Genomic DNA, 14,146 nt, shown 5'->3' with positions numbered 1-14,146 from the left:
AGAGTGGCTGGAACCTTTGGCAGGCACCAAGGGGTGGCCAGAATAAATTGTTTGGATCTCCAAGGCATATTCCCCTGCACCTTCTCCCCTACCTCCACCCACACTCCCATTCCTACCCTTACCCCCACCCCATCCTCTAATAGCCACTCATCATACAGTTTTCGAAAAACAGTTACTTTCTTTATCTAAAAACTACCTGTTCATATCCTTTGACCATTTATCAATTGGGGAATGACTCATATTCTTATAGATTTTATGAAAGTTCTTTATATATTTGAGATATGAGACCTTTATCTGAGGAACTGTCTATAAAATCCTTCCCCTCTCCCCATTTTCTGCTTTCCTTCTGCTCTTGGCTCATTTGTTTTATTTGGACAAAACTTTTTATTTTAATGTAATCAAAATGATCTATTTTGTACCTCACTCTGCTCCCTATCTCTTATTTATTCATAAATTGTTTGCCTATTCATAAGTCCGACAAGTAATATGTTCCATGTTCAAATTTTCTTGTAATATCTCTTTATATCTAGGCCATGTAGCATTTTGACCTTATCTTGGTAAATGGTCTAAGATATTGGTCTACACTCAATTTCTGCCATACTTCTTTCCAGTTTTCCCAACAATTTTTTCTACCAAATAATGAATTCCTATCCCCAAATCTTGTCTTTACATTTGTTAAATATAAGGTTACTATATTTGCTGCTGTAAATTGTATGTCTACTCTGTTCCATTGATCTACCTATTTCTTAGCTAGTGCCAGATAGCTTTGATAATTACTGCCTTATAATACAGTTTAAGATCTTGTACTGTTAAACCTCCTTCCTTTACATTTTTTTATCAGTTCTTTTGTTATTCTTGGCTTTTTGTTCTTCCAAATGAATTTTGTTATTCTTTTTTTCTAGTTCAGTAATGTAATTTTTATAATTTAATTGGGATGGCATTGAATATATAAATTAGTTTAGGTAAAATTGTCATATTGGCCCTCCCTACTCATGAACAATTAATATTTCTCTGATTGTTTAAAACTGATTTTATTTGTATAAAAAGTTTATTTAAAATAATTTTGTTCATATAGTTCCTGGGTTTGTTTTGGCAGGTGTACTCCAAGGTACTTTATATTGTCCAGAGTTATTTTAAATGAGGCCTTTCTTACTATTTCTTCTTGCAGGGTTTTGTTTGTGATATATAGGAATGCTGATGATTTATGTGGATTTATTTTATATCCTGTTACTTTGTTAAACTTATTAATTGTTTCAATTAACTTTTTAGTTGAATCTTTGGGGTATTTCAAGGATATAATCATATCATGAGCAAAAAGAGATAGTTTATTACTTCATTCCATATTCTGAATCCTACTATTTCTTTTTCTTCTCTTCTTGCTATTGGTAGGATTTCCAATACAATATTGAATAATATTGGTGATAGTGGGCATCCTTGTTTCACACCTGATCTTACTAGGAAGGCTTCTAGCTTATCCCCATTACAAATAATGCTTGATGATGGTTTTGAATAAATGGTTTTTATCAATTCAAGGAAAAATCCATTTATACCTATACTTCCAAGTGTTTTTTTTAAATAGAAATGAATGTTATACTGTATCAAAAGCTTTTTCTGCATCTACTGATATTATCATATAATTTTAAAAAATCTTTTGTTATTGATATAATCAATTATGTTACTAGTTTTACTTATGTTAAACCATCTCTGCATTCCTGGTATAAAATTCACTTGGCCATAACGTATAATCTTTGTAATATGTTGTTGTAATCTTTTACATAGTATTTTATTTAAGATTTTTGCATCCATATTCATTCATGAAATTGGTCTATATTTTCTTTCTCTGTTTTCACTCTTCCTGGTTTAGGTGTCTAGTATCTAGTATCTAGTATCATATTTCTAGTATCATAAAATGAGTTTAGTAGGATCCCTTCTTTGTCTATTATTCCAAATAATTTACTTAATATCAGAATTAATTGGTCTTTAAATGTTTGATAGAATTTACTTGTAAATCCATCTGGTCCTGGTGCTTTTTTCTTAGGCAGCTGATTTATGGCCTGTTCAATTTCTTTTTCTAAAATAGATCTATTTAGATATTCTAGTTCCTTTTCTGCTAATCTAGACAACTTATACTTTTATAAATATTCCTCCATTTCACTTAAATTGTTAAATTTATTGGCATATAATTGGGAAAAATAACTCCTCATAATTGCTTCAATTTCATTTTTGTTAGTGGCATATTCACCCTTTTTATTTTTAATACTAGTGATTTGTTTTTCTTCTGTCTCTCTTTTAAATCAAATTGACCACTAGTTTATCTATTTAATTATTTTCATAAACCAACATCTAGTTTTATTTATTAACTCAATTTTTACACTCAATTTTATTAATCTCATTTTTATTTTTTAAGGATTTCTAATTTAGTGTTTAATTTGGGATTTTTAGTTTGTTCCTTTTCTAATTTTTTAAATTGCATACCCAATTCATTGGTTTGCTCTTTCTCTGTTTTATTGGTGTTAGCATTTAGAGATATAAATTTTCCTGTGATCATTGTTTTTGCTGTATACTATAAGTTTTGGTATGTTATCTCATTATTGTCATTTTATTTAATGAAATTATTGATGTTTCTATGATTTATTCTTTGTCTAATGGTAACCATCTCTAGGGTGGGGGGGGAAGGGAAGAAAAAATGTACATGATAACTATTATATATTTAAAAGGAATAGCAAGTTGTACATAATAGATCTGAAGTTTCATGTGGATATTAAAAAAAAAAAAGAAAAACAGTTGCTTGTCTATTACTGGGTACTAGTTGCTATTTAACAGATGACACAGGGTCATACAATTATCCATTGTCCAGAGTTGCCTATTATTAGTTGAGTGATTCGAGATGGTCCCACTAGCAAGATGGGTAGAGCACAGGAGGCTTCTATTGTTAAATGTAAATGGTACATTAAAAATCATGCTTGCCTCGATCCGTCTGGTGTTAGTGCTCTTCACAAGCAGACCGTACCAAGAAGCTGCTGTAGACCTTGGAACCTTGTCTCCTTCACTAGCTCAGTGGGCCCCCAGTTATAAGGTCCTGGCTTCTGAGGAATACCAGTTTGCCTGGTTAACCAATTATTCTATCTGCTACAAGAGAGGCATATGCAACTGAAATTCTGCAGCAACTAACATGGCACTTTGCTACCAGTAACCCTGATACAAGAAGAATTGTTTATTGCACTAGAAGTATCCATGCAAAGGTCCTGATACTCCTGGATCTGCTCTTGCTCATCACCCTTTCAAAATCTGTGGCTGTGTTAAAGGTATCATCCTTATGCTATAGCTCTGATATTCTTGGTGCATCTCTGGTTCGTCATCACCATTCTGTATCACAGTGCATTGTACACTGTGAACTACAAAAATGTGACATTACTTACCACGTTGGTCAGATTGTGAGACTTTGAGACTTAGTCTATCTAAATGGGGAAGGAAAGGCTTTTGATTTCTGGCTTTTATCCTCCTTTACATTTTTGTTTTGTTTTTGTCATGCTTTGTTTGTTTTTATTTTTTTCCCTTTCTCCCTTTACCTTCCCACGTCAGGAAGACTGTCCAATAATGTAAATGGGGAAAGATCCTTTAGGAGATCATTAGAACCTTGCCACCAAGGAGTGGCATATGATAGGAACAGCATTTTCCTGACAGAGCTTCCCTGGCTTCCTCCCCCAAGTAATCTTATTGGCATAGCTTCCTTGAGGTAGCTTCTTTACAACCTGATTGGTTCCAGCTTCCTTGAGGCAGCTTCCTGGCCTGGGAGCATAAAAGGTCCCAGTCAGTATAGCTGGAGCCTCTCAGTCTTGGTGGGTACCTGAGACCATGACAGTTGCTGTACCTTGATGACATACTGACCTGATGAGGTCAGATGGAGACAATGGGGGCTGTATTCAGAGAATCTATATGCCACTGTATCCTTGCTGCATGCCCTTGCTGTGTTGGTAAGAAGTAAACCTCCTTTATTCAATGACTCAAGTGTCTCATTTCATCCCAGCATCAAACCAGAAGTAAGAGGGTACTGGTTTTAGAGCCACACCTACAACACTCAGATTTCCTGGCTATAGCGTCCAACATCTACCATCCTAATTCAATTATTCCAAACATTGTATCAGGTATGGAGGGGTAATCCTGTCCCCCCTCTACCCCTTCATGACAAAATGGAGGCAAACAACTTTAATTCAACTCCTGAAACACTTGGCCTACATGTCTACCCTACTTTTTTTTAATATGTAGCAGTTAGTTATTCTAAAGCAAGATTATATAAGCAACCACATTGGCACAAGCTATTATAAAACTGTATCCCAGTTGTAAATAACAACAAATGTATCATTTGTGATTCAGCTCAGGAAATATTATTTCCTAATTACAGTGAATTTCTTTTTGATTGAATCTTTTTTCAAGCCAAATTAGTCTTCACAGTACATAAAATCTATCACTTAATTTCTTTACGTTAGTAAAGGAAAAACCTGACAAAAATACTACCTAGTTTTAATATATACTATTTATTTAGAAAAATTTACATGCTGCTGACTGCCTTAGCTATAAACTTGCTGCTAAAGTGTATAAAGGTGATTTACCAATCAGATGTTTCATTACATATATACTGTTTTTTTAAGTGATCATATTCAGTGCTCCCCTAGCCCAAAGACAAATCTACTCGTAATTCATAAATAAAGGAAAATTTTTCTTTCAGTTCCATGTTTTTAAAGGTATTCTATAATCCTATGATTTAGAGTTAGACCATGGAGGAATAGATCTTTAAAAGAGAGAAACTTGAAGCTGCTCTTGGACATTTGGGTGCCCACATACTCATGAATCTTGTGTGTCATATAGCTGGTCCACTGTTATTAATACTGCACATATCCAGTACACCACAGAAAAGCTACATATACCTATCCCAGATTTCTGGAAAGGTAGCACTGGCAGAAAAGAGACATGAAATTTTGACCAAAAGAAGAAGAAAAGGGTAGATAAGAGGAGTAGGAGAAGATGGAAACAAGACTATGTGGAACCCTCAAGTTCTATAAATTTCCATTTTAGGAATATCTTTTTCTCATGCTCAGAATACCATGAACTGAATTTACATAGCATTAAAGTATATCAGAAATCAGAAATCCATATCAAATGAAAGGTCTTAATAGATCAGTAATCACAAAGCTATCTTATTTCACTGGGACTCATTAATTCAATCAGTAAGCATATATTAAGTGCTTACTATGTGTCAGGCACCGAAGATACAAAGACAAAAACACAGTAGCCCTTGCTTTTAAGGAACTTATATTCTACCGAAATATAAGAACATAATATATAAGAAGGGAAAAGAGAGAAGGGAATAAACTTTTAAGTTCTTTATAGATGTCTCATTTGATCCTCACAACAAGCCTGTGAGGTGGGTGCTGTTATTATCCCCATTTTATGGTTACAGAAATAAGCAAATAGAGGTTAAGTGACTTGCTCAGGGAGGGTCTGAAGTTTGAATTTAACTCAAGTACTCCTGACTTCAGGTCCAGACCTCTATTCACTATGCCACTTAGCTGTATTAAATGAGCTGTATATGAGCCATAGCCACTAATCTTCAGAAAAATCCCAAAATTGATTAGTAAATAGTTTGTGAGCACAATGGAATGTACTGTAGAAATGCAAGTGATATACAATAGAAACAGTTCACTAAAAACAAAAAGTTATGCCAAACTTACCTCATTTCCTCTTTTGGATAAAATTATTAGATAGGTCAACCAAATAAATAGTGCGTAACATGTCATACTTAAAATATAATAATATTTGATTGTATGCATTTCCACTGAAATTGCTTTTTTCAAAGGTCACTGATGACGTTATTTTGCCAAAATCAAAGGTATTTTCCCTAGCTCTCATCTTCCTCGAGTGCTCTGTCCTTTCAGATATTCTTTCCATTATTGGCTAACTAGACACTACACAGTCTTCCTCTTGTCCTAGATCTCTAACTTGTATTTCTCTCACAGCTTCACTGTCTCCTTAATACTGGTGTTATCTCAGGTTATTTACTCTTGCTTTTCTTTTCTCTCTATACCATTATACCTTGTTAATCCCATTTACTCCCACAGCCTCAAGGATGACACTTGTCATTCCTTCGAAATCTAAATTTTGAGCCTTGATCTCTTTTTCAAGATACAAAATCATATCTGGCATTGTCTACAGAACAGCTTTACTTGGATGTACTACCAACACTTCAAATTCAATATATAAAAAAACTGAACTTATTATATACGCCTATAAAAATGACTATTCCTGTTGACTTCACTCTTTGTCAGTGGCATCCAGTCTCTGATATGAGAAATGGTGATGTTATATTTTGTTCTCCTTTTTCTCTTTTCTCCTGCATATTGTTGACAAACCTATTCCACTTATTAAAAAAGAATTAGTGCTTTTAGTCAATGAATCAACAGCATGACCTAACAGCAAAAAAGAAAATATGACATGAGGCTGCATTAAGAAAAGCAGATATCAGATTAATGACTTTCTCAACTTTGATTCTTCCCCCTCCCAAAAGAGATTACGCATTATATGTAGAGTAATTACAGCTAACTACATGAAATAAAAAAAGAACCCCAACAAGATACAATCCTAATGAATCAATACTGGAGAACTTTAATCCTTAAAGTATTCAATCAGTTCTCTTATTCACCAGCCTCTGTAACCAATGTAAAGAACACAAGATAAACTCAAAGGTTTGTTCAGAGAGCCCTCTTGCAATACTTTGCTGCTGTAGGGATTTTGCCAGAACAACCCAGAAAACTGTTCTGGTTATGCTAAGAATACAAAAATGGTTCAACATAGGATAACAATGAACATAATCATTAAGAATAACTAACTTCCAAAACTGCATTACTTTAACAATAGGTGTAGAAAAGGTCTTTGAGAAATGTTTCATTTGAAAAAACAAAGCAAAACAAAAAGCACAGACCAAGAAGTACTTTTCTTTAATGTGACTGAAAAACATATATTAAAAAAAAAGCTAGCAAAGGATCAACACTTGAAATTTTTCTAGTAATAAAATAAAAATGCTTCTTTTCTTCATTATTATTTGACATAGTTCTAGACATGCTAGCAATAGCAATATAAGAAGAAGAAAAACATTAAAGGCCTAAAGATAGGCAAGAGACAAAACTATTATAATTTGCTGGTAATATCATGATTTACTTCGAAAATCTAGAGAATCACCAAAGAAACTAATTGGGACAATAACTTCAATAATGTAGCAGAATACAAAATAAAAGCACGAAAAATAACAGGATTATTATTTTACAATAACAAAATCTAGTAGATAAAGGAAGTCCCATTCAAAACTACAAAATAAATAAAATATATGAGTTAATCTATTGAAGTAGTCTTAAGACCTATACAGATAGAATTACAAAATACTTCTTAAAGAAAAAAATGGTTTAAGTAACTGGAAAGATATTCAGTGGTTAAGGTTGGACTATATCAATATAACAAAAATGATGACACAATGTTAATTTATATATCTGGCACCATACCAATAAAACTATCAAGCTAGGCAAATAAAAATAAATTCATTTGGAGGAACAAAAGACTACAAATGTCAATGGACAGTGGAAAAAAGTAGAAATGAAAGAGGAAGAGTACTTTTAGATCTCAATATATTATGAATCAGTAATCACAAAACTAATTGGTACTGTTTTTTTAAAAAAAGAAAAGAATTAGTGGAACATATTAAATAAACAAGTACCTGAGCCAAATGAACTTGACAACCCAGTGTTTGATAAACTTTAAAACATAAATTACTTGAGGAAAATAATAATTGCCAGGAAACCTGGAAAGTAGATACCATAATAAATTCAAAATGGATATATGATCTGAAAGTTAAAAGTCTTACCTAAAAAAATTAGAAGAGAATCAGATCAAGTATCTTTGCAACTATACCTAGAAGGTGAATAAGCTTAACTAAACAAGAGATATCACAAACATAAAATAGGTAATTTTATTGAATGAAATCAAAGTTTTTTGCAACTAGGATAAGACTGGGAAAAATCTTTGTATCAAGTATCTCTGATGAATGTCTGGTAGCCTATATATGTGTGTATATATATGTATATATGTAGATATGCAGCTAGCAGAAATATATAAGATGAAAAGCTATTCCCCAATAGCTATATAATGATATAAACATTTTTCAAAAGAATTATAAATTATTAAGACCCCTGTTCAACATTGATCCAGATCATTAACAATAAGAGAAATGCTAATCCAAACAAGTCTGATATTTTACCTCACACTCAGCAAATTGTGAAAGATTACAAAAGATGGGAATACCCTGTAATTAGTGTTGGAGGGATTGTGAAAACTGTGAATTGGTTCAGCTATTATGGAAAACAAAATGCTTTGCTTACTTCCAATGGGTTATATCAGCTGATTTAGTTTTAGCTATTATCCACTCAGTCCTTCTCAACTCAGTTCTTCCTAGATGTTTACTGCTGATGGCATCACCAATTCAGTCAAGTGAGTCATGGATAACTAAGAATTAAACATGGTCTATAACTCTAAGCACCTTTAATTCCTCCCTCCTAACTGGGCTTGATCATTCTTTAATAAAAATATCTGACAAAAAAGAGAGATAGATGGCATAGTAAAAATAATAACTAAAAAACACTTCCCCAGAAACTGGGACACACCTTACCGCAAATACATATAATGTCCATGGAACAAAAACTCAAGTACAATGGTTGTGAGCCACATATATAGGGAATAAATATGGTCAAGGATACTCAGTCCTTCATCATTGCTGGGTTCTTTCTCTTCTATGGGATTTTCACAATCCTTCCTCCCCTGCCACCCAAGGTCTCTGATAGGCAGGTTGCTCAGCTTGGACTCCGACTGTCTGCTACTCTCTGCAAGAGAATTCTCAATGTACAAGGGCTCTCTTTTGAGTTGATAGTCAACTCTTTTTCTTCCTGCCAGAGATCAAGCTCCTTAAAATCACATGTGGCTTTGAGTGATTGCTTTTCAGCAATCACATCTATCTGGAATACAGTGTCTCTATTCTCCCAGCTGTTTATTAAATTCTTTCAGACTGACTCTCCAACTGCTGAATGGAATGTCTTCTGAGCGAATACCTTTACTGACAATGGGGGGGGGGCAGAGATGGGGAGAGGGAGGTAGAAGGAAGGGAGGAGAAAATTCCTCTTAAGAGGTGAAGAGCTGGGTTCTTTCCTGACTGCTGACTTTTTCCAGAATTTTCTTTAGTTGGTAACTGTCTCATTGCCCCCAGGAATGTGGCCAATTTTTAGGTCAACCAGTAACTTTCGCTGCAGAGTGTGTGTGTGTGTGTGTGTGTGTGTGTGTGTGTGTGTATGTGTGTGTGTGTGTGTGTGAGAGAGAGAGAGAGAGAGAGAGAGAGAGAGAGAGAGAGAGAGAGAGAGGGAGGGAGGGAGGGAGATGTCTATACTTCATGAAGAGGATGACAGAGTGTTAGCAAATTGTAAACACATTAAAACTTCATCTGTTACTTTATCATCTAAACTAAGTAAGATAGCAGGGAGTGCTTCTCAAGTTTATGTAGATTTATCACTTATATAGATTTCTGTATTTTAGTCTCAGAGGTTTAAAGACCACTTATGTATAAAAAAAGCTTAAAATATTAAGAGTAATTACACAAAATTTAATCTCATTAAAAATTCATAAAGATTACAAAGAAAGATGATGTGTTCACAGTATTTTTCCCCCAACATTTTAGCCCATGTGAAGTATTACATGGGCGGCTAGGTGGCATTGTATAGAGTGCTGGAGTTCCTGACTTAATCTTCCTGAGCTCAAATCTGGCCTCAGGCACTTATTAGCTATGTGACCCTGTGCAAATCCTGTTTGACTCAGTTTCCTCATCTGTAAAATTAGCTGGAAAAGGAAATGACAACCTCTCCAGTATCTTTACCAAGAAAACACCAAATGGAGTTATAAAGAATTGGACACAACTGAAATGACCCAACAGCAAAAAAGTATTACACAGGAATTTTCAGGCCTGAATTTCAGAAGTAATGCTGTATTTCTACCTTCATTGTAAGGAAAATCATTGTGACACAGTGGAAGTTCTTAGCAAATACATAAATTATCTTTGCTTAAATGTCATCTACTATTAATACCTGGTTTTCTTTTTCTTAAAAAACTCCCAAAAACCCAAACCTCTCAATTTCAAGGAAAGACAGCTATTGTCTAACTTCTTTTAAAGTAGCATGTATACCTACTTAAATGTTCTTATTAATCCAGGAACTACAAATATTTGCTTTGTGAAATAGCAAGTTAAGCTGTTTTACAGCATAAGAAAATGGGTATTATATTAATAGTTCCAAAACAATTTGTATGTGATTACTCAAAAGTACTAATATAGCCTTCTTATGACTGTTAATGTATTAATTATTCCTATTCTCTGGAGAGAGGGGTTTTTAAAAGTCCTACTTCATAAATAAAGAATATGTACTTATACAGGATCACATGACGTATCAATGAAAAAGGTAGTATTAATGTCGCTTAAGACCTAAATCTACCTTGAGACCAACTATTAAAATGGATCACAACCCAGGTCCTCAAAGACAATGAGCAGGAGGCCTAAATAGGGTTATAGGATCCGAGATTTAGAGCTAGGAGGAACTTTAGAGTGTATTAAATCCAGTACTCTAATTTTATAGATGAGGAAACTAAAACTGAGGATAGATAAATGACTTACCTAAGGTTATAGAGTTAAGTACCTGAGATAGACTTTGTGACTCCAAGTACAGCACTCTATCTACTCTGCCACTGTTATTCAGTGATTTAAATATTTTCTCCTTTTATGTTTGGTTCCCTAGGTTGTTTCCTTTCTTTCTCCTTCTTTCTTTCCTTGTTTCTTTGTTTGTTTCTTTTTTTTTTTTCAATCTCAACTTTTTCATCTCCAGCTGTACAGAAATGCTTTGGAAAAATACCTTGTTGGTTTTCCTTTCTTTGCATAGCCTTTTTTCTATTAGATGTTTATAAACATTTGTTTTTAAATTTGAAGTCTTTGAAAGTGTAAGAAGAAGGGTTATAAGAAAAGCAGCATGGAAAAAATCAGAATAAATTTTGAGGGTGGGGATGAAGTTTTTAAAGCTCATCTTCAAGATGAATCTAGTCCATACAAATGCCTTAGAAAGATTATTTGAACAAAGACTACAATGACGTAAACGAAAAGGTTACTAAAAGGAAATTAAATTACAAATAAATGAAACAGTAATAATAATAGTCTCAGAGAACAGATCACTCCTTCCAGCAGAGAGGCAGGGAGCTACTCTGGCAGAATGTTACATATATTGTTAGATACAGTCATCATGTTTGTTGTTTTTGCTTTTCTGTTTTTCTTTTTTAAAGGATGGTTCACATTCACTGTGTCTGTGGGGTATCATATCCAAAAATGACTGATACAAACACAAAAGACATTAATAAAGCTGATTTTTTAATTAAAATATTATTTTAGTATTTGTGGTAAGATAAGATTAGAGTAAAACAAGATTAAATGTAGGGAGACCAACCAGGTGTTACAGTTGTCTGAGAGTGAGAATGTATTTCTGGTTATATAGTAGTCTACCTTTCTGGCTCTGTCAGCTGAAATTCAGATGAAGTGATCTCTCCACGAAGATGGATAAAGGAAATATATAGTATTAATCTATTTTGGGTCCCTACACAACTGGATGAAAGGCTGTGAAATGAGTTCTTGGTTAAAACCAAATGTTTCGGTCATTTCTTTTGAAAGTGGTCTGGTATTTTTTTGCTTTAGTTTGTATTTATGTTCTTAAATTATACAGTGTAGGACAAAGGGAACTTTTAGTTATCAGAAATTCCAAAAATAAATAAAAAGAAGCCTAGATAACTTCTTCCTACACTTCACAGATATTTCTTGGTCTTCTCCAGAACAAGAAGGCTTAATGAAAAGGTACCTCTACCCCATGGTCTTTAGCTTTTCAGGCATAGGAAACAGCTTCCGGGAGTGGCATCTTCAAAAGAGATGTTTCTCATATTTGAAGTCTTAATAAGAAAATTGGCTCTACTGCCAATAAAACTACCTCCCACAGATTACTGCCTTCCTGTTTTGGTAGAGGTATTAGTTCTCCTAAGCAAAACAACCATTGCATAAATATATTATTTGAAAAGTTATACCTTTAGTCATGCATAATTGAAGTATTGAAATTGCTGGACCACTTTTTAATTTGAAAGGGTTTTTTCTTTTTGGGTGGGAGGAATGGGAAGGGGGAAAGATGAGTATATAAAATGTATGTACACTTTTTTAAAGTTAGAGATACTAGCATTTTTGGGAGATGTAAGAATTAGATAAAGAATATTTGAGAATCAACGGCTATAGCTATGTCTTATTATGACAAACTAGATTGTTCTGCCTTTTGCAACTGGCAAATGGGAAAGTATGAGGAAAGAATGTTCAATTTGGAATTAGGTGACCAAAGTTCCAATTCCAAGTCCATTACTTACTGTGTTATCTTTGGGGCATCTGTAAAGATGGCTGAGATGGCCAGATAATTTCTAAGTTTTTTTCTGGCTCCAAATTTTTTGATTGATAATTGGACTAGTACCATAGATGATTTGGTAAATGAAAAACACATCTATTTTCTGTCATGAAAAAATCAAGTGAACTTTATCAGTTGTATTTTAGGAAAAGAACACAAATTAATTTTAGGATGAAGGTAAAAAACATAGCATATCATTGTTTTATATTTGAGGGCTCACAACAGGTATGCAAGAGTATACTGGGGAAATTTCCTGTGCTGTGACTTCTCATTGTCCTCATCATTTTGATCGGGTAGCTACCCATTTTGCTGACTATCAGGTACCAGAGAAGGAGAATACTTTAGAGCTTCTATTTTGGGAGGCACCATTAGGGACGAGATCAGAAGGGAAATCCTCCATTCTTAAATTCCCAAAGAATCCTGATATCTCAAGAATGCAGTTGAGATTAAGAAGGGATTCTTGAATAGAATAATTAACAAGACCTAACTTCCATGTGTGGGTGTATAGGGCCACACCACATAATTAGAGCTCTGAATATAGAAGAGATGCATGAATTCATTCTCAATATGCGTGCTATCTTGCCTTCATACCAGCTTTTATCTCTGACTCAGGTATGGTTCTGCCCCAAGTTGTTACTACTATTGTTCTTCCCCATACCTTTAGTCCTGGTCTAAAGACCAGGTGGTCTGAAGAAAATGGTATAAAGACCATTTTCTCATGAGAAAATGTTGAGTAATAGCTGATTTGGGTGACAATCTGACACCTGACTTGCACACTTTCCCTTCCTATGTATGGTCAGTAAATATGTGGCTAATATTTATATTAGAATACTAAAATGCCATGCACTATAATCTCGTATATGAACTATATGAAGTAGAAAGGCTTTGCCAATTCAATATGATATTGTTTAATTCTGAACCTAATGAGATAGAGTAGGTTATAGTTCTTCTAATGCTTTTTTATTATTGAAAAGAACACTTGGTCTAGAAAATAATTTAGAATTGGGTGGGAAAAATGGTTTGATTGTACCCTTTTGGTCAGTGATCCCACTATTGACTTCAAAGAGGTCATTGACAAAAAGAAAATTCAAAAGATCCATAACATCACTTTTTATACTAACAAAAAACAAGAAACATCTCCATTTATTGGGTAATGACTGAACAAATTATGGCATATTGTATCAGAGGTTTAGAGGCAAAAAGGACTTAGAAGCCAACTACTACAATGCCTTCATTTTACTGATTGGGAGGTCAAAGAGGCCAAGTGGTCTGTGCAGAGTCATGCAGGCAGAAAGTAGCAGAGCTGGGGTTTGATTTCAAATCCTCTGATTCTGAATCCAATGTTCTTAGCACAGCAGTATTCCATCACTGATGGGTGTAATAGAATATTATTGTTATAAGAAATTAAGAATATGAAGAATTCAGAGAAATGTAGGAAGATTTTTATGGGCTGACAGAACGTAGAAAACAGTACACACAATGACTACAGAAATATAAATGAAAACAACACTAAAACATCGAAAATTTGAACAATATGATGTTCAACTTTAGATTGAATTAGTAATGATACTAACAATGAATTACGTTTTTCT

General features: G+C 33.8%; 1 protein-coding gene across 3 annotated transcripts in view; it reads right to left on the bottom strand.

Moving 5' to 3' along the window:
* The window catches only part of GRAMD2B (GRAM domain containing 2B), a 52,979-nt gene that overhangs the window by 29,730 nt on the left and 9,103 nt on the right, over nucleotides 1-14,146 (bottom strand). The window lies entirely within an intron of this gene.

The sequence above is a fragment of the Vombatus ursinus genome, unplaced genomic scaffold (genome assembly GCF_900497805.2).
Source record: "Vombatus ursinus unplaced genomic scaffold, bare-nosed wombat genome assembly UNPS02014792.1, whole genome shotgun sequence".
NCBI classification, from domain to species: Eukaryota; Metazoa; Chordata; class Mammalia; order Diprotodontia; family Vombatidae; genus Vombatus; species Vombatus ursinus.
The sequence above is the reverse complement of the archived record's forward strand: the minus strand, read 5'-3'. Positions and strand labels throughout refer to the sequence as shown.